This window comes from Moschus berezovskii, chromosome 16 (genome assembly GCF_049115385.1).
Source record: "Moschus berezovskii isolate FMDL1 chromosome 16, NW_MosBer_1.0, whole genome shotgun sequence".
Classification (NCBI taxonomy): domain Eukaryota; kingdom Metazoa; phylum Chordata; class Mammalia; order Artiodactyla; family Moschidae; genus Moschus; species Moschus berezovskii.
Window position 1 is genome coordinate 84,976,136 of NC_142475.1, and position 19,618 is coordinate 84,995,753.

At 36.1% G+C, this 19,618-nt stretch overlaps 2 pseudogenes; both read left to right on the forward strand.

Moving 5' to 3' along the window:
- Positions 1-8,965: 8,965 nt before the first annotated feature.
- Positions 8,966-9,546, forward strand: LOC129560059 (olfactory receptor 4A47-like; annotated as a pseudogene).
- Positions 9,547-18,297: 8,751 nt separating this feature from the next.
- On the forward strand, positions 18,298-19,211 carry LOC129559958 (olfactory receptor 4A47-like; annotated as a pseudogene).
- Positions 19,212-19,618: the final 407 nt, after the last annotated feature.

Genomic DNA, 19,618 nt, shown 5'->3' on the forward strand with positions numbered 1-19,618 from the left:
TCTTGAACATGCCTACCCTTTTGTCCTACAGGAACTATTCTGCTAGTCTTCAAGTTGAACTCATCAGAAGTTTCTCTGCAAATGGTTGTAATTTTGGTGTCCCCACGGGAGGAAGTGAGCTCAGGGTCTTTCTAAGTTGCCGTGTTTGCCACTTCCTCCTATGTGTCTGTATTTATGCCAGACCCACACTGCTCTGATTATAATCATTTTGTAGTATGTTTTATAATCAGTAATAGGAAGCCCTCAAATTTGTTCTTTTTGTTTGGCTATTTGGATTCTCTTGAGGTTTCACATAAATATCAACATGGATTTTCCTATTTCTTTAAACAATATTTTGGAATTTTAGAAGGGATTGATTGACTACATAGATCCATTTTGGTAGTATTGACACCTCAATATTCCAATTCATGAATGTATTTTGTCATTGTGTATCTACTATAATATCTTTCAGCAGAATTATTCAGTTTCCATCATAAAAAAACTTTTGCTTCAGTGATTAGTTTTTTTATTATTATAAAAATATACTTATTATATGTATAATATATATTTTCTTACATATGTACAATATAAATATATTATTATATTATACATAATATATATTACATATATAATATACTAATATATATAATTTTATAGATAATAATATACCTAATAACTATATGGATAATGACATTACATATAACACGATGGTGTGACCACACACCTAGTGCCATAAATCCTGGAATGAGAAGTCAAGTGGAAGTGATGGAATTTGAGTTGAGCTATTTCAAATCCTGAAAGATGATGCTGTGAAAGTGCTGCACTCAATATACCAGCAAATTAGGAAAACTCAGCAGTGGCCACAGGACTGGAAAAGGTCAGTTTTCATTCCAACCCCAAAGAAATGCAATGCCAAAGAATGCTCAAACTACTGCACAATTGCACTCATCTATCACACTAGTAAAGTCATGCTCAAATAGTAAAGTCATGCTCAAAATTCTCCAAGCCAGGCTTCAACAATACATGAACCATGAACTTCCAGATGTTCAAGCAGGTTTTAGAAAAGGAACCAGAGATCAAATTGCCAACATCCGCTGGATCATGGAAAAATCAAGAGAGTTCCAGAAAAGCATCTATTTCTGCTTCATTGACTATCACAAAGCCTTTGACTGTGTGGATCACAACAAACTGTGGAAAATTCTGAAAGAGATGGGAATCCCAGACCACCTGACCTACCTCCTGAGAAACCTGTATGCAGGTCAGGAAGCAACAGTTAGAACTGGACATGGAACAACAGACTGGTTCCAAATAAGAAAAGGAGTACGTCAAGGCTGTATATTTTCACCCTGCTTATTTAACTTATATGCAGAGTACATCATGAGGAACGCTGGGCTGGAAGAAGCACAAGCTGGAATCAAGATTTCTGGGAGAAACATCAATAACCTTAGATATGCAGATGATACCACCCTTATGGCAGAAAGTGAAGAGGAACTCAAAAGCCTCTTGATGAAAGTGAAAGAGGAGAGTGAAAAAGTTGGCTTGAAGCTCTACATTCAGAAAACGAAGATCATGGCATCTGGTCCCATCACTTCATGGGAAATAGATGGGGAAACAGTGGAAACAGTGTCAGACTTTATTTTTTGGGGCTCCAAAATCACTGAAGATGCTGATTGCAGCCAGGAAATTAAAAGACACTTGTTCCTTGGAAGGAAAGTTATGACCAACTTAGATAGCATATTAAAAAGCAGAGACATTACTTTGCCAACCAAGGTCCGTCTAGTCAAGGCTATGGTTTTTCCCGTGGTCATGTATGGATGTGAGAGTTGGACTGTGAAGAAAGCTGATCACCGAAGAACTAATGCTTTTGAACTGTGTTGCTGGAGAAGACTCTTGAGAGTCCCTTGGACTGCAAGGAGATCCAACCAGTCTATTCTAAAGGAGATCAGTCCTGGGTGTTCATTGGAAGGACTGATGCTAAAGCTGAAACTCCAATATTTTGGCCACCTCATGCGATGAGTTGACTCACTGGAAAAGACTCTGATGCTGGGATGGATAGGGGGCCGGAGGAGACAGGGATGACAGAGAATGAGATGGCTGGATGGCATCACCCACTGGCTGGAGGTGAATTTGAGTGAACTCATGTTGCGGCATGTTGTGATTCATGGGGTCGCAAAGAGTCGGACCCGGCTGAGTGACTGAATTGAACTGAATATAATATATGATATATATCAATGTATATAATATACACAATTATACCTATAATATATTATATATTATAAGGAATATTATAATAAATGTTCTTTTATTCTTCTGAAAGCTGTTTCAAATTGAATTTTCTTAATTTAGGTTGGTAACTGAGAATATAGCAATTGAATATTCTTTTGTGGTTTAAAAAAATACCTGACAAAAGTATGAGTATAGAAGTATTGTATGTACATGCTCATTTGTATCTGACTCTTTGTGTAGCCCGCCCGGCTCACCTGCCCACAAGATTGTCCAGGCAAGAATACGGGAGTGGGTTGACATTTCCTCCTCCAAGTGATCATCCCGACCCAGGGATTGAGCCTGCATTTCCTTCATTGCAGAAGAATTCTTTACCACTGAGCCACCTGGGCAAATTAGAAGGATTTCATGTAAACATAATAAAGTCTGTATGTGACGGATCCACAGCTCATATAACATTTACCATTGAAAGATTGAAAGTTTTCCCAGAAAAATTAGGAGCAGGACAAGAATACACACATGCACTGCTTTTTTTTTTTTTTTTCCTCCCTTATTGAAGGGCAAAAAAAAATTCCTTTGATGTTTTTCAAGTTTTGGACATGTATATAATACCATTTCTGGGGCTTCCGAGATGGTGATATGGCTACAGAAGTCGCCTGCATTGCAGGAGACATGAGAAGTGGGTTTGGTTCCTGAGTCGGGAAGATCCCAGGGAAGAGGGCATGGCAACCCACTCTAGTGTTCTTGCCTGGAGAATCTTCAGGGAAGAGGGGACTAATGGGCTATAGTCCATAGGGTGGTAAAGGGTCAGACAAGACTGAAGCGATTTAGCACCCATGCACCCACAGTATCATCTCTGAACAGAGGTTTTATTTAATGAATTAAATTTTGCTTAATTTAACTGTCTGCAGTAATGCTTGCCATGGCAGCCACTTCCAATCTTTTTAATCCATGTTAAACACCACCTGTTAGGAAATTCTTTTTCAATTACATTACCCATAATAGAATTTTCCTTCTTATTTCTGTCACAGTGCTCTATTTGTGTCTTCAGTTCAGTTCAGTTCAGTCGCTCAGTCGTGTCCGCCTCTTTGCGACCCCATGAATCACAGCACGCCAGGCCTCCCTCTCCATCACCAACTCCCGGAGTTCACTCAAACTCACCTCCATCGAGTTGGTGATGCCATCCAGCCATCTCATTCTCTGTCATCCCCTTCTCCTCCTGCCCCCAATCCCTCCCAGCATCAGAGTCTTTTGTAGTGAGTCAACTCGTCGCATGAGGTGGCCAAAGATTAAGACTACCCTTGCTTTTTAAATATTATCTTTTATTGTTTGACTTTATCATAAGAATATGAGATCTATGTAGGAAGGAATTTTTCGATAATTTTCCCCATTTAATTAATTGCTATGTCCTTACTCAGTACAGTTCTTGGCATTAAATAGGTTAACTTTAGTTTAAAATTAGTAATTAGATGAGTAGTTACCATCTAAATTGGTGGTAGATTTTTATATATCTGACCAAACTTCAAGACTGAATAATTTAGTACTGAATAAAAAGAAAGAAAAACTTGCTGTGGCATATCAGGAAATACCTGTCTAATAAGTTGAACTGTATCAAAATGACTGGGATGATATTTTATTCTTTTTTAAAGTTAATTTATTTTAATTGAAGGCTAATTATTTTACAGTATTGTAGTTATTTCTGCCATACATTAACATGAATCAGCCATGGGTGCACATGTGTTCCCCATCCTGAACCCCCTCCCACCTCCCTCCCCATCCCATCCCTCAGGGTCATCCCAGTGCTCCAGCCCCGAGCACCCTGTCTCATGCATCGAACCTGGACTGGCAATCTATTTCACGTGTTCCCCAATGTTCATCACTGCACTGTTTACAATAGCCAGGACATGGAAGCAACCTAGATGTCCATGGGCAGATGAATGGATAAGTAAGCTGTAGTACATATACACAATGGAATATTACTCAGCTATTAGAAAGAATGCATTTGAATCAGTTGTAATGAGGTGGATAAAACTGGAGCTCATTATACAGAGTGAAGAAAGTCAGAAAGAAAAACACCAATACAGTACATTAATGCATACATACAGAATTTATAAAGATGTTAATGTTGACCCTATATGCGAGACAGCAAAAGAGATACAGATGTAAAGAACTCTGTGGGAGAAGACGAGGGTGGGATGATTTGAGAGAATAGCATTGAAACCTGTATATTATCATAAGTGAAATAGATCTTTTATTCTTGAGTTGCGATAACTTCATAATGGTTCTAAAGCTACTTTTTGGTAGCTCTATGTTACACTTTCTTATGCTAATTATGATTTTGAGTTAATAATATCTTTACATGTACACGTACTGTTAATGTTTTGTGGAAAATCCCAGTGTAATTACTTAAGTAAGAATTAGTCTTGGACACAGTCCAGTACTAAGATGTAATGATAAATGTGGTTAGAAGAGATAAAACATCCAGTGATTCTGCCAATATCAGGAAAAAGATGTTATCCTTTTAAGAACTGATAAAAATATTTTAGGAGTTCTTTTGTTAGGCTTCAAGCATTACATTGAAAGAGAAAAATCAGAAAAATTACTCTCCAAACCCCAAGTTAGTGAGTCTACAACATGATATAATGAGAAGGACCAAACAATTAAATGGCATTTTTCCTTTTTAAAGTTAGTAGGAAAAGAAGTTACTAGAGACAATTTACCTGCAAATACCTAGTTGCTATCTTCTTATATCAACGAAAGATTTGCTTGTCTTTTTGATAAATGATTTCATTTATCAAAAAATTGTGTATGTGTATGCACCATGGATTTTTTTTTTAATCACAGTGCAAATAAAATAATCTTCTGAATAATCAGAAAACTTTATGGAGAAAATGGACAGACTGTCGAATGAAATAAAATACAATCTCAAGTAATGATACAGTCTTTTGCCTTCCAGTATCAAACTGGATGAAAGAAGAATTTCAGGTTCCTGTGAGTGAGTTAAATTTTCTTCCTTCATTTTGTGAACAAGCCTCCAGAAGGTAAGACTAATAGAAAACAGTGAAAAGCAGGCTTTACCAATGTGCAAATTTATTTTGTAAGAAATTAAATTTCTTTGAAATAAATCAAACTTAGATTCAATTCTAGTTTTTTCAGTTAAAATGTGGGAAAATTATAGTTCTGATCCTTAATTTCTTCAACAGTGAAATGGGGACTGCATTTCTTGATACCTAAATTTACCTGTGACATACTGAATTGTGAAGGCATGATTGGAGTCCACTGTAGTACTTTTAAGAAATGGAGTGATATAATCAGAAGAAAATGAAAGAGAATCATATGGGCTGCTTTAGGAGAACAAGTTTTTGAGATTAAAATAAAAGTTGAAAAATGTGGGCAGAAGGCTATTTCTTTGCACAGAGAAAAAAGCAAAAGTGGGGCAGTTAGGAAATGATCAAATTTGTGACATATTTTGAAAGTAGAGACAACAGGATTTGTTTAAGGGATCAATAAGTAATATGACAACAATAAGGGAGTGAAGAACATTGTGAGGTTTTTCATCTGAGCAATTTCATGGACGGTGGTACCAATTAATGAGATGGGAAACACCTCTTGTGGAAGTTTTAACATTCATTTTTGCATATACTAAATTTGCATCAATTGTTGGTGTCCTAAATTGGAGATGTTTCTCACACAAGGTTAGAAATAAGTGGGGAGGTAAGTGCTTGAGATAAAACACTGAAGTGCTCTAGCATTTATTTGTCTAGAAAAGGAGGAATATCCACCTAAAGACCTTAAGAATTCTTAATGCATTTGAAACAATTAAGGACAGTAATTAAAAGACACTTGCTCTTTAGAAGAATAGCTATGTCAAACTTAGACAGTGTTTTCAAAAGCAGAGACATCACTTTTTGCAGACAAACGTCCATATGATCAAAGCTATGGTTTCTCCAGTAGTCATGTATGGACGTGAGAGTTGGAGGCTGAGCACCGAAGAATTGATGCTGTCAAATTGAGGTGCTGGAGAAGACTCTTGAGAGTCCCTTGGACAGCAAGGAGATCAAAACAGTCATTCCTAAAGGAAATCAGTCCTGAATATTCATTGGAAGGGCTGATACTAAAGTTGAAGCTCCAATACTTTGGTTGCTGCTAAGTCACTTCAGTCGTGTCCGACTCTGTGTGACCCCATAGACGGAAGCCCATCAGGCTCCCCCTTCCCTGGGATTCTCCAGGCAAGAACATTGGAGTGGGTTGCGATTTCCTTCTCCAATGTGTGAAAGTGAAAAGTGAAAGTGAAGTCGCTCAGTCGTGTCCTACCCTTAGCAACCCCACGGACTGCAGCCCACCAGGCTCCTCCATCCATGAGGTTTTCTAGGCAAGAGTACTGGAGTGGCTTGCCATTGCCTCCTCCGATACTTTGGCTACCTGATGCAAAGAGATGACTCATTGGAAAAGGCCCTGATGCTGGGAAAAATTGAGAGGAAGAAGGTGGGGGGTGGCAGAAAATGAAATGGTTGTATGGCTTCACTGACTCAATGGACATGAGTTTGAGAAACTCAGGGAGATAATGATGGACAGAGAAGCTTGGCTTGTTGCAGTTCATGGGGTCACAAAGAGTTGGGCACAACTTAGCTACTGAACAACAACAATGTTCTGTTTGTAGTTTGAGCTACTCACAATGGAAGTGCAAATTAGTTTAAATGGTCTCAAATACTAAACTCTGTGACTTTATAAGTATACCTTTTTAAGGAATTCACTTCCTGTCTTCTCTTGTTCGTTTTTCCTTTAGAACTCACTGAAAGCATTGTTTGCTCCAGGAAAGTTTCTCTGAATTCAGTTTGATATATTCCTAGTTTGTGTGACTGTTAGCCTGTGTGAATGGTATTATAATGGTATTTATTATATTGGTCTGGAATTTTCTCATTCCTTGCCATATCATATCACTGAAGGTAGTGGACTATGCCTTATACTATTGGTGATAAGATTATCTATGACACAGTTCAGCTCAATTCAGTTCAGTTGCTGTGTCATGTCCAACTCTTTGCGACCCCATGGACTGCAGAACATCAGGCTTTCCTGTCATCACCTCCTCCCAGAGCTTGCTCAAATCATGTCCACTGTGTCAGTGATGTCATCCAACCATCTCATCTTCTGCCATCCCCTTCTCCTCCTGCCTTCAATCTTTCCCCAAATTAGATTCAGCATCAGTGCTTCCAATGAATATTCAGTACTGATTTCCTTTAAGATTGACTGGTTGGATCTCCTTGCTGCAGTCCAAGAGACTCTCAAGAGTCTTCTCCAACACCACAGTTCAAAAGCATCAATTCTTTGGCACTCAGCTTTCTTTATAGTCCAACTCTCGCATCCATACATGACTACTGGAAAAAAATATAGCCTTGACTAAATGTACCTTTGTTGGCAAATGTTTTCAATATGCTGTCTAAGTAGGTTATAGCTTTTCTTCCAAGGACAAGCATCTTTAATTTCATGGCTGGAGTCACCATCTGCATTGATTTAAAGCCCAGAAAAATATCTGTCTCTCAGTTTCCATAGTTTCTCCATCTATTTGCCATGAAGTGATGAGACTGGATGCTATGATCTTCAGTTCAGTTCAGCTAAGTTCACTTCAGTGGCTCAGTCCTATCCAACTCTAGGCGACCCCATGGACTGTAGCACACCAGGCCTCCTTGTCCATCCCCAACTCCCAGAGTTTACTCACACTCATGTCCATTGAGTCTCTGATGCCATCCAATCATCTCATTCTCTGTCATCCCCTTCTCCTCCCATCTTCAATCTTTCCCAGCATCAGGGTCTTTTCAAATGAGTCAGCTCTTTGCATCAGGTGGCCAAAGTATTGTAGTTTCAGCCTCAACATCAGTCCTTCTAATATTCAGGACTGATTTCCTTTAGGATGGACTGGTTGGATCTCCTTGCACAATCTTAGTTTTCTGAATGTTGAGTTTTAAGCCAATGTTTTCACTTTCCTCTTTAACTTTCATCAAGAGGCTCTTTTTAATGCCTCTTTACTTTCTGGATAAGGGTGTTGTCATCTATGTATCTGAGGTTATTGATATTTCCCCCGACAATCTTGATTCCAGCTTATGCTTCATCTAGCCTGGAATTTTGCATAATGTACTCTGCATATAATTTCAATAAGCAGGGTGACAATATACAGCCTTGATGTACTCCTTTCCTAATTGGAACCATCCTGTTGTTCCATGTCCAGTTCTAACTATTGCTTCTTGACCTGCTTCATACCAATTTCTCAAGAGGCAGATAAGATGATCTGGTATTCCCGTAACTTGAAGAATTTTCCACAGTTCGTTGTGATCTACACAGTCAAAGCCTTTGGTATAGTCAATAAAGCAGAAGTAGATGATTTTCTGGAACTCTCTTGCTTTTTTGATGATCCATTGGATGTTGGCTATTTGATTGCTGATTCTTTTGCCTTTTTCTAAATCCAGTTTGAACATCTGGAAGTTCATGGTTCGTGTACTGTTGAAGCCTGACTTGAAAAATTTTGAGCATGACTTTTTTAGCATGTAAGATTAGTGCAATTGTGCAGTAGTTTGAATGTTCTTTGGCATTTCCTTTCTTTGGGATTGGAATGAAAACTGACCCATCACTGATATTGGACACAAATAGATATTCCACACACATTTTAGGTGAATGAATGAAAAAAAAAACAAAAAAACTTATAATGCATTTGAAACATTTCCCCTTGTTTTGTAGGTGAACACATGAACTCAGCTCCTGGGCAGCCTGGATGGAACCAAGGAACAATGTAACTTACTTTATCCTACTTGGCCTCACACAGAATCCAAAGGAGCAGAAAGTGCTTTTTGTTATGTTCTTGTTCTTCTACATTTTGACCATGGTGGGAAACCTGCTCATGTTGTGACTATAACTGTCAGTAAAACCCTGAACTCACCGATACACTTTTTTCTTGCTTGTTTGTCATTTATAGATCTAATTTATTCCTCTTCAATTTCCCCAAGATTGATTTCAGACTTGTTCCTTGGGGAAAATGCCATATCTTTCCAAACCTGTATGATCAAACTTTTTACTGAGCACCTTTTTGATGGGTCAAAGATCATCCTTCTGCTGGTGATGGCCTGTGACTGCTATGTGGCCATCTGCAAGCCCTTGCATTATTTGGTGATCATAAGGCAGAGGGTGTGTGTTATGCTGCTGGTGGTGTCCTGTTCTGGAGGTTTTCTGCACTCAATAATTCAACTTAGCACTATTTATGGGCTCCCATTCTGTGGGTCCAATGTCATTGAACGTGTTTTATGCAATTATAAATCACTTGTTGAACCCATTAATCTACAGTCTAAGAAATTCTGAGTTGACTAACGCCATGTAGAAGCTCTTTAGAAAAAAATATCTTATCAGTTGATATATCCAATTTGAATAGATTGATTTACCATTAAGGCCAATGGAATGTAGAAGTTTTTAAAAATCTGATTTAAACTTTCACCTTCTTGAAGATTTATGCTAGCTGTTGTTAAAGAATGTACTATGTATTTTTGCTGTTAGTAACTATTTCCCTGCTGGTATGTAAACTGTATAACGTTTGTTTCAACACCGCACCTAGAAAGGTAGAATGCATTTACAACAGAAACTCACTAAATAGTATGCAATGGACTAATCAATTAAATTTTTATACAGTTCCATTAAAATTTACTTAACTTCTATATTTACTTTTTATTATTTTCCCATTTTTAGTTTTATTATTAGTGTCTTAATTTATCTTTATTTTTTTATTGCACAAGATAGAATATTTCACACTATATAGAGCATTCTCTTCATTCAATTTCATTTGTGTTACACAGAACATTTTAATGTGATCTTTTACTTTTAAGTAAGAAACAAAAAATGTACTGGAAAACAGTAAATACGAAAAATAGAATCCATGCAAAACGGAATAAGTAGGATAAACCTCTTTCCCATCCCAATCCAGATTCTCCCGGCTGTTTCAGATGCAGTTACTCTATTCCTATGTTTCTTCTAGTAAACATCATTGCACAAACAAGTATATTTTCATATATGTGTTTGTGATTATATCTCTGTGTACACGTGTATTTTACTACTACATCTATTCAAGACTTTTGTACACCATTCTATACATTAAAATTAATGTATCTAATTATCTTCAGTTTTTCTCTGACAAGTAATTCTTCAATACAGTCTTTATAAAATTTTCTAAATGTGAGTTCCTAGAAGTGGAATTGTTGAGTCAATAAGTAAGTGCATTTAAACTGTTGATATTTATATTTATTGATAAAATGCCATCCATATCTTCAATCACACTCCCTACATCCCTCATTCTGGCAAATGTATATTTGGCCACATGTCAACCACCAGTACAGGCTAAACATCTTTAGTTATGAGAGTCTGGTTAATGATATTGTGTTTCATTCATATACTTTAATTAAAAATAAATAGATTCAAATTTGGGCACCTCTTCATATTTTTAGTCTCGTGTATTTCTTTTCATGGCTTGTCAGTGAATGCATTTTATTTGACTACTGGTCTTGTTTGATACTGATTTTCATGATTTAATTAGATAGTAAGGAATTTATCCCATTTACCATGCATGCTGATTATGATTTTTTTCCAATTTATCATTGCTTGATTTGATTCTTTTGTTTCTATATGGTGCAAAATATTTTTGGTCATGTAGAATTATTTTTTCATTTATATTATAAAATCTGTCAATTTTTATGTCTTGCTAAAAGAACTTTCCTATTATAAGGTTATCAACATATTCTCGCATATTTTTCAACATTTTTAAGTCTTCTTTTGTACTTAATGTTTAAATTTTTGAGCCATATGCTTTTATGTAAGGAATTAAGTAGGCACTACATTTTAATCATTTTTGACGATGGCCATTTGTATAGATGCATGATTATTTTCCCTCACGACTTTGTATTCCACAATATTCTACGACTTTGTATTCTACAATATGATGTGTTTGAATAGGAAAAAACAGGGTGCTATTAATTGCCAGTGATTTCTTTATTCATACACCATTTAACATGTGACATGACTGCATTTGATTTAAAATACACTGTGATGCCTCATAAGCCTAAGAGTCATTCATTACTATTTCTAATCAGAACTATGTTTATTCTTCCGTGTGTGTGTGTGTGTGTGTGTGTGTGTGTGTGTGTGTGTGTGTTTGTCGCTCAGTCCTGTCCGACTCTTTGTGACCCTATGGACTATAGCCTGCCAGGCTCCTGTGTCCATGGAATTCTTCAGCAAGAAAACTTCAGTGGCAACTATTTCCTTCCCAGGTGGACCTTTCCAACCTGGGGATCGAACCCGAGTCTCCAGCATTTTAGGCAGATTCTTTACCATCTGAGCTGCAAGGATAGCTCTTATTTTTCCATACTTACCATCTTAAGCTAAAATTCAATTAGGTAGGCTGGTAAAAGATACCTTTAGATAGCATTTTCAGTAAGATTTGATTCAAAAAACAGATCTTTAGAGAAGAGAATTCTTATCTGTAAACTGGGTAGATATTTCTGCTTAACAAGTCTTCTTCTATGTTCTTTGTAGATTTAGTCTTTTTGAATTTTGAATTTGGATTTTGAATTTTTAAGTTGTTTTGCTACTATTGTGACTAGGATTTTGTCTTCTATTACATCTTCCAGTTGTCTGATGTTTCAGCATAAGAATTCTTTTTGTTTCCATTTTTACGTAAGATATAATCTTCATAGTGTATCATTCATCCTTTTTAGTTAAAGTTCTCCAAGTATTGACAAATACATACAGTTGGGTAACCACCATATCAATAAATATGCAGAATGAATTAAAAATTATCATTTAGAATCAATTAAAATATACCCATACCCCTTTATATCACCTCCTTCTTTCACTCCAGGTCTTGGAAAACCCTGATCTATTTCCATTTTTTGTCTTTTCCAGAATATGAGAGTTGGACCCTAAAGAAAGCTGAGCACTAAAGAATTGATGCTTTTGAACTGTAGTGCTGGAAAAGACTCTTTAGAGTCCCTTGCACTGCAAGGAGATCTAACCAGTAAATCCTAAAGGAAATCAGTCCTAAATATTCATTAGGAGGACTGATGCTGAAGCTGAAACTCCAATAATTTGGCCACCTGCTGTGAAGAACTGACTCATTGGAAATTGTGTGCATTACGACTCAATGGACATGCGTTTAAGCAAGCTCTGGGAGCTGGTGATGGACAAAGAAGCCTAGCATGCTGTAGTCCATGGGGTCACAGAGTCGAACATGACTGAGCAACTGAACTGAACTGAGAATGTGCTAGCCTTTTCCCACATCTTTATTGATGCATAACTGATAAATTAGAGTTGTATGTAAAGTTGTACAATTTCATAATTTTTGTTGTTGCTATTCAGTCTCAAAGTCATGTCTGACTCTTAATGATCCTATGGTCTATAGCACTCCATGCTTCCCTGTCCTTCATTACCTCCAGGAGTCTGCTCAAATTCACGTCTGTTGGGTCACTGATGGCGTCTAAACATCTCATCCTCTGTTGCCCCTTTCTCTTCTTGCCCTCAATCTTTCCCAACATCAGAGTCTTTACAATGAGTTATCTCTTCACATCACGTGGCCAAAGTAATGGAGCTTCCTCTTCAGCATCAGTCCTTCAACGAATAATCAGGGTTGATTTCCTTTAGGGTTGATTTTATCTCCTTATTGTCCAAGGGACATTCAAATGTCTTCTCCAGCACCACAATTTGGCAGCATCAATTCTTTGGCTCTCCACCTTCTTTAGGGTCCAACTCTCACATCCATACATGATTACTAGAAAAACGATAGCTTTGACTCTAAGGACTTTTGTTCAAAATGTAATGTCTCTGCTTTTTAATACAGTGCCTGGGTTTGTCATAGCTTTTCTTCCAAGGAGCAAGCGTCTTTTAATTTCATGCCTGCAGTCACTATCCTCAATGATTTTGAGCTCATGAAAATAAAACATTTCACTGTTTCAACTTTTTCTCCCATCTATTTACCATAAAGTAATGGGACTGGATGTCATGATCTAAGGTTTATGAGTGCTGAGTTTTAAGTCAGTTTTTTATATACAAATACACTATGATATGATTACAAAAATCAAGTTGATTTATACATCCATCACCTCACATGAATACCTAAGTATTTTATTCTTTCTGATGCTAATGTATATGGGATTATATACAAAATTAAAATTAAATTATTTCTGATAATCATTGCTAGTATATGCAAATGTAGCTATTTTTGTGTCTTGATTTTGTATCCTGCAAGCTTCATGAATTTCTCTATTAGTTCTAATAATTTTTATGCAAATTTTGGATTTTCTATATGTGAGATCATGTCTAATATCTAGTCTTTTAAATATCTCTTCTTGTGCCCAGTAGAATGCATTTGAAATTTATACAGATTACTATTTGTCAGTAGTTCATTTCATTACTGAGTAGCATTCCAAACTTATCACAGTCGGGGCCTCCCTGGTGGCTCAGATGGTAAAGAATCAGCTTGCAATGCAGGACACTGGGTTTCAATCCCTGGGTCAGGAAGATTCCCCTGTGGAGAGGAATGGGTCCCCTGAGTGTAAGAAATGAAGCTGAGGCTGAAGGTGGCTACAACAGTGATGATAGAATATTGCAAATGATAGACCAATAGACCTGGGATACAGTGAGAGAGATTCAGAGAGACTGAGGAAAGAAATGCTGGAGATCTGGATAACATTCCCTCAATTATTCATGCATTTGAGGAGACTACATCAGGCTGGGAAAGGACTTATCCAGATGAATTAGAGAGAAGATAGCTTGGTGCTCACACTGAACCAAAAAGAGCACTTATTTTCACCAGCTGGAAAACCTCACAATGCACAGGGCCTGTGCAGTGGGTTGAATATGATGGAGGCTGTGCATCATGAATATGCACAAAAATATGCAAAAATATGAAGGAAGTAGTAGGACATAATTAGCCTGAGACTGAGCACTCCTCTGCAGTTGCCTCATAAATCATAACAGCAAGGAAAATAATCCAAAAAGAAAACATTCAAAAGAATCAAACTTACTATTATGTACAGAATTCTGTGTCTATGTTAATGTGAGATCTAATCTCATTATTTTCCTTGAGATGCCCTTGTTTTATTCTGGTGTAAGAGCTATGCTGCTTGCATGAAATGACTTGGGAAGTGTAATTTCTGGCCATCTCTGAAAGTGTTAATATAGGATTGCTGCTATTTCTTAATTTATTTTAATATATAATTTATTTGCAAAACTACATGAGAATAGAATTTCACTTTGGGAAGGGAAGGATTGTAAGAATTAATTTTCTGGAAAGAAAGTGAAGTCGCTCAATCATGTTCAACTCTTTGTGACCCCATGGACTGTAGCCTACCAGGCTCCTTTGTCCATGGGATTTTCCAGGCAAGAATACTGGAGTGGGTTGCCATTTCCTTCTCCAGGAGATCTTCCCAACCCAGGGACTGAACCCAGGTCTCCAGCATTGTAGTCAGACACTTTACCATCTGAGCCACCAGGGAAGTCTCATTTTTCTGGAGTATTAGATTATTCCTATTTTTCATTATTTTTCTTAGTGTTTTGAGAAAGTTATGTTTTTCATAGCAGTGGCCCATTTTCTTTCAGTTGGCAAGTATATTGTCATAAGTTTATTTATCATATTTTCTCTCATCTTTCTAAGATCAGTAAAATCTGCAGTGAGTGTAGTCCTTTCATTTTCAATTCAATTGATTGAATTTCAATTCAATTTCAAACAATTGATATTTTGTTTTTCCTATTATGTTTTTCTTAACTCATTTTGCTAGGAGTTTATTAATTTTATCAAACTTTCAAAGAAGCAATTTCTGCATTCAGAGATTTTCCCTATTTTTCAATTAATGTTTATTTCAATGATTTCTGTCTAATGTTTACTATTTCCATTTTACCATATTATCCATGCATATTTTGCTTTTCTTTTTCTAGTTTCCTGACAATGAAGCTTAGTTCATTTCTTAATATATCTTGTCTTCTAATACTTGCCTTTAAAGCTATAAGTGTCTAATCACTTCTTTTGCTGCCTCCAGTCAATTCATATATATATATATATATACATATAATACAGTATATAGTTTATATATTCTTCATAAATATCTTAAATATATCTTTTATAGATGTATGCCATTATATTCCTATTGAAATTTTATTTTTCAAAATTATACACTAGTAATTTAGATATGTTGTTTAATTCATAAGTAGCTGGAAAATGTTATATTTTAGTTATCAACTTCCAATTGAATTATATGTATATATATTTTCTGTGTCTTCCCAGGTGACACTAGTGGTAAAGTACCTGCCTGCCAATTCAGGAGACATAAGAGAAGTAGGTTTGATCCCTGGGACAGGAAGATCCCCCTGGAGAAAGACATGGCAACCCACTCCAGTATTCTTGCCTGGAGAATCCCATGTACAGAGGAGCCTGATGGGCTATGGTCCAAAGGGTGGCAAAGAGTCACACACAACTGAGTGACTAATCACTCATGTGCTGTTTATATTGCTGAATTGAGTATCCATGAGGAGCACTTTGAGATAAATAGAAGAGTCCCACAATTTTTTTTTTCTTTCTTCACTCTCACACAAAATTCTATCGACAATTTTATCTGCAATAGAAACAAGTTTTAAATGACTTGTTCTGAAGTTAGCATTCATCATTTCTGGAAATCAGATCAGATGTCATGTGCAAAGAAAAAGAATGAACTTCAACAGATTTGGTGACTTTGAGGTCATGATATAAAAGAGAAAGTTTCTACATATTTCATTTCTATCCAGATTGGACTTTTCCCTCTTAGTGGCTTGACTTCAATTTGTTCTTTTATGCTTTTTCCCCAAAAGAGTTCTCTAAGTCCAGATCCACTTGGTGATCTGGTGGCATCTCTGGAGGTAGAGTCTATTGTCAAAATTCTAATTAAGGTCCCAATTAATATAATTAGACAAAAATCACTCTTGAAGATGCACCAATTGAATGCCTCAATTATATGTGGTGTAGTTTAAAGGTAGATAAAGTGTTTACAGACATTTGCCCTTACCTCTGAGAGTATTAACCTATACCAATGGTTCCATGACTGACTTCTTCATGCATTAAAATAATGTACTCAAAAACATAATAAATACATACATACAAAGTATGTATATGAAAGTATTCTATATTTTTCAGAAAACCCAAAATTCAACAATACTGAATGAAGACAGAATAGTAAAACTGATTGAGAATGAAAATTCGGTAAATGCTATTTCTCTGTTTCACTTTTATTGTTATAAAATAAAAAGAGCAATTTTTGTTTGAAAATTCACACAGAATTTACAATTTTCTCTCTACTCAAAATGTTGATTTAATATTTGCTTTTTAGAAGGAGAAATTCTGCCAACAATGAATATTTTAAATCTCTGCTCACAATCAAGAATCAAATTTCTTTGGGCAACCGGACATTTAGATTCATTCTGAAAATTCCAGCAATTTGAAGTGTAATATTTTTCTGAAAGACTGAAAATAATCTGATTTTCTACAAACATGAAAAGTGTCCAGTTCAAGGTCCAGTGATGCTGCATGTATCTTGCTCTCTGTGTTCCCAGAGATGGCATCAGTGCCTCAAGGACAAAGAAGAAGCCACCAGAGCCCAGAACATTGATTGAAAGTCTTTCTCCTTATGCAGGTAACTCAGGAAGTGTATTGAGAAACAAGATTCTGAACTAGGCTTTCCATTTTGCAACAGTACACTGGTGGGGTGAGAATTCAGTCCTTTAAAAGTTCTCCTATCTGATTCTCATGATCAACCAAATTAGGAGTCCTTTGCTATTACTAAAATACGTTGGGATCAGTTTTATTATGTTATGCTCTTTTAGAATACTTTCAAATCATAAAGATCTAGAATAGATTTACCTTCTCTAACATCAAGTGTACCTAGAAACTAACTTCAAGTGTATCTCTCTGGGGGTATTTTAAAGGACAGGTACTTCTAAATTTCATGATAAGTTCAATTGATAATGTTCTTTAAGCATTGCTTGTTAACATGTTAAAAATTAGAAGATGATATAGCATCTGTAGAAATTGATCAAGTGGCTTTAAAGAACCCAAAGTAATACTGCTGTGGCAAGTTATTACTTAAATTCCTATTTTTCTCTTCACAGGTGAGCTTCAGCATCCAACCATATGTGTGTTTGCCATTTAGATGTGTTATTTTTTAATTGCTTGTTTTTAATTCATTTATTTTATATTTAATTTATATTTTATCTGTTAATTCTTTAGAGATCTTTGTCTATTTTAGGTATTATTTCCAATTATATCTTATAAAATGTAAATGATTTCCAGTAACTACCTATGCCTATTGATGTTGTGGTATTTTTTCCTAAATCCTTAAAAATAATGGAAAATTTCTAAGACATCTATTTGGAATTTCAGTGATTTGTTAAGAAGATTCTTCTACCATTAAAATGGAGAAAATCATCTTTACTAGCTGTAATGTAAATATGAGTAAATCTTGCTTTACTTTTTTTTTTATTGAGTCTTTAATCAATTTTTATTTTTGTGTAAGGTATTAGCTATATGTACAATTAAGTTAGCTTCTAAACTAAAATCTAGTTCTAGTTGTGGAAACTCATTTATTTTGTAATGTGTCCTTTTTCCACATAGTTTAAAATTGTAAAGATCCAGAATAGACTTACCTTCTCTAATGACAAGTGTTCCTGGAAACCAACTTCAAATATCTCTATCTGGGGATATTTTAAAGGGCAGGTATTTCCAAATTTCTAAATTGATAGGTTCAATTGACAATGTGCTCTAAGCATTGTTTGTTAATATGTTAAACATTAGAAGGTGATGTAGCATCTATAGAACTTCACTGACTTATCTAATCACTTGCCTCCTCCTTATAATATTGTTGAAGTTAGGGAGGATATTTTAATCAAGCTGGTATTATAATCTCTGAAAGTATTAGAACACAATAACCATACAGCCTATTGGTTCAATAAGTAAAAGAATTATCTTAATTTTTCAGGCAGCCATGTGTAAGAATTATATTTACAGCTAATTCTGTCCTGAGCGCTGAAATATGATATATAGAAAAATCTATGGAACAAAGGAGAAATGTAACTGAGTTTGTCCTCATAGGACTCACTCAGAGTCCCCAGGTTCAGAAAATATTGTTTGCGGTGTTCTTGCTCATCTACCTGGTGACCATGGTGGGCAACCTACTTATTGTCCTGACTGTGGTGTTCAGTCCAACACTGGATGCCAGTATGTACTTCTTTCTTGGTTACTTATCATTTATGGATGCTGTTTATTCGACTACAGTCACCCCAAATATGATCATAGATTTACTCTATGAAAAGAAAACCATTTCCTTCCAAGCTTGCATGACCCAGCTTTTTATAGGACACTTATTTGGTGGTGCTGAGATTTTACTCCTGGTGGTCATGGCCTATGACCGCTATGTGGCCATCTGCAAACCCTTGCATTATTTGACAATCATGAATCAGCGAGTGTGTGTTATGCTTCTTCTCCTGGCCTGGGTTGGTGGGTTTTTACATGCTGTAGTTCAACTTCTTGTTTACAGCCTTCCCTTCTGTGGCCCCAATGTCATTGACCACTTCATCTGTGACATGTACCCCTTGTTGAAACTTGCCTGCACTGACACCTACATTATTGGCCTCACAGTGGTTGCCAATGATGGGGCCATCTGTGTGGTCATCTTCATGCTCTTACTCATCTCCTATGGGGTCATCCTGCACTCCCTGAAGAATCTTAGTCAGAAGGGGAGGCGCAAAGCCTTGTCCACCTGTGGTTCCCACATTACTGTGGTGGTCCTTTTTTTGTGCCCTGTATCTTTATGTATGTGAGACCTCCTTCCACCTTACCCATTGACAAATCCGTGACTGTGTTTTACACAATTATCACTCCTATGTTGAACCCTCTAATCTATACTCTGAGAAATGCTGAGATGAAAAATGCCATGATAAAGCTCTGGACTAATAAAAGAAAATGAGGCAACAGGAAAGGGTATCACCTATTTTCAATAAAAAATTGCTCTTTCCATGAAAGCCTTGTATAAATTTTTTAACTGTAGTAAAATTTTTCTTAGGTTTAATAGCTTGGGCATAATTAAAATCTTTTATTATATGAATACCTCCAATGATCAAAATATATTTTTAAGGTTTTCTTAATTTCCTAGTTCAAAATATGTATCTTGTTTTAAATATATTTTTAAGATTGTCACCATTTACTATGAAAATATGTATAGATTTGGGGTGTAAAATATCTCTGTTGATACTATACATTGATGTTCTGTGTTAAGGTTTAGTTAATATTTTAATTTATTTAAGTTAGTGGAAGATTTTTTTTTTTTATGTTTCTGTCTTAAGTAATGTAATCTTTCTGGAATTAATAAGGCCT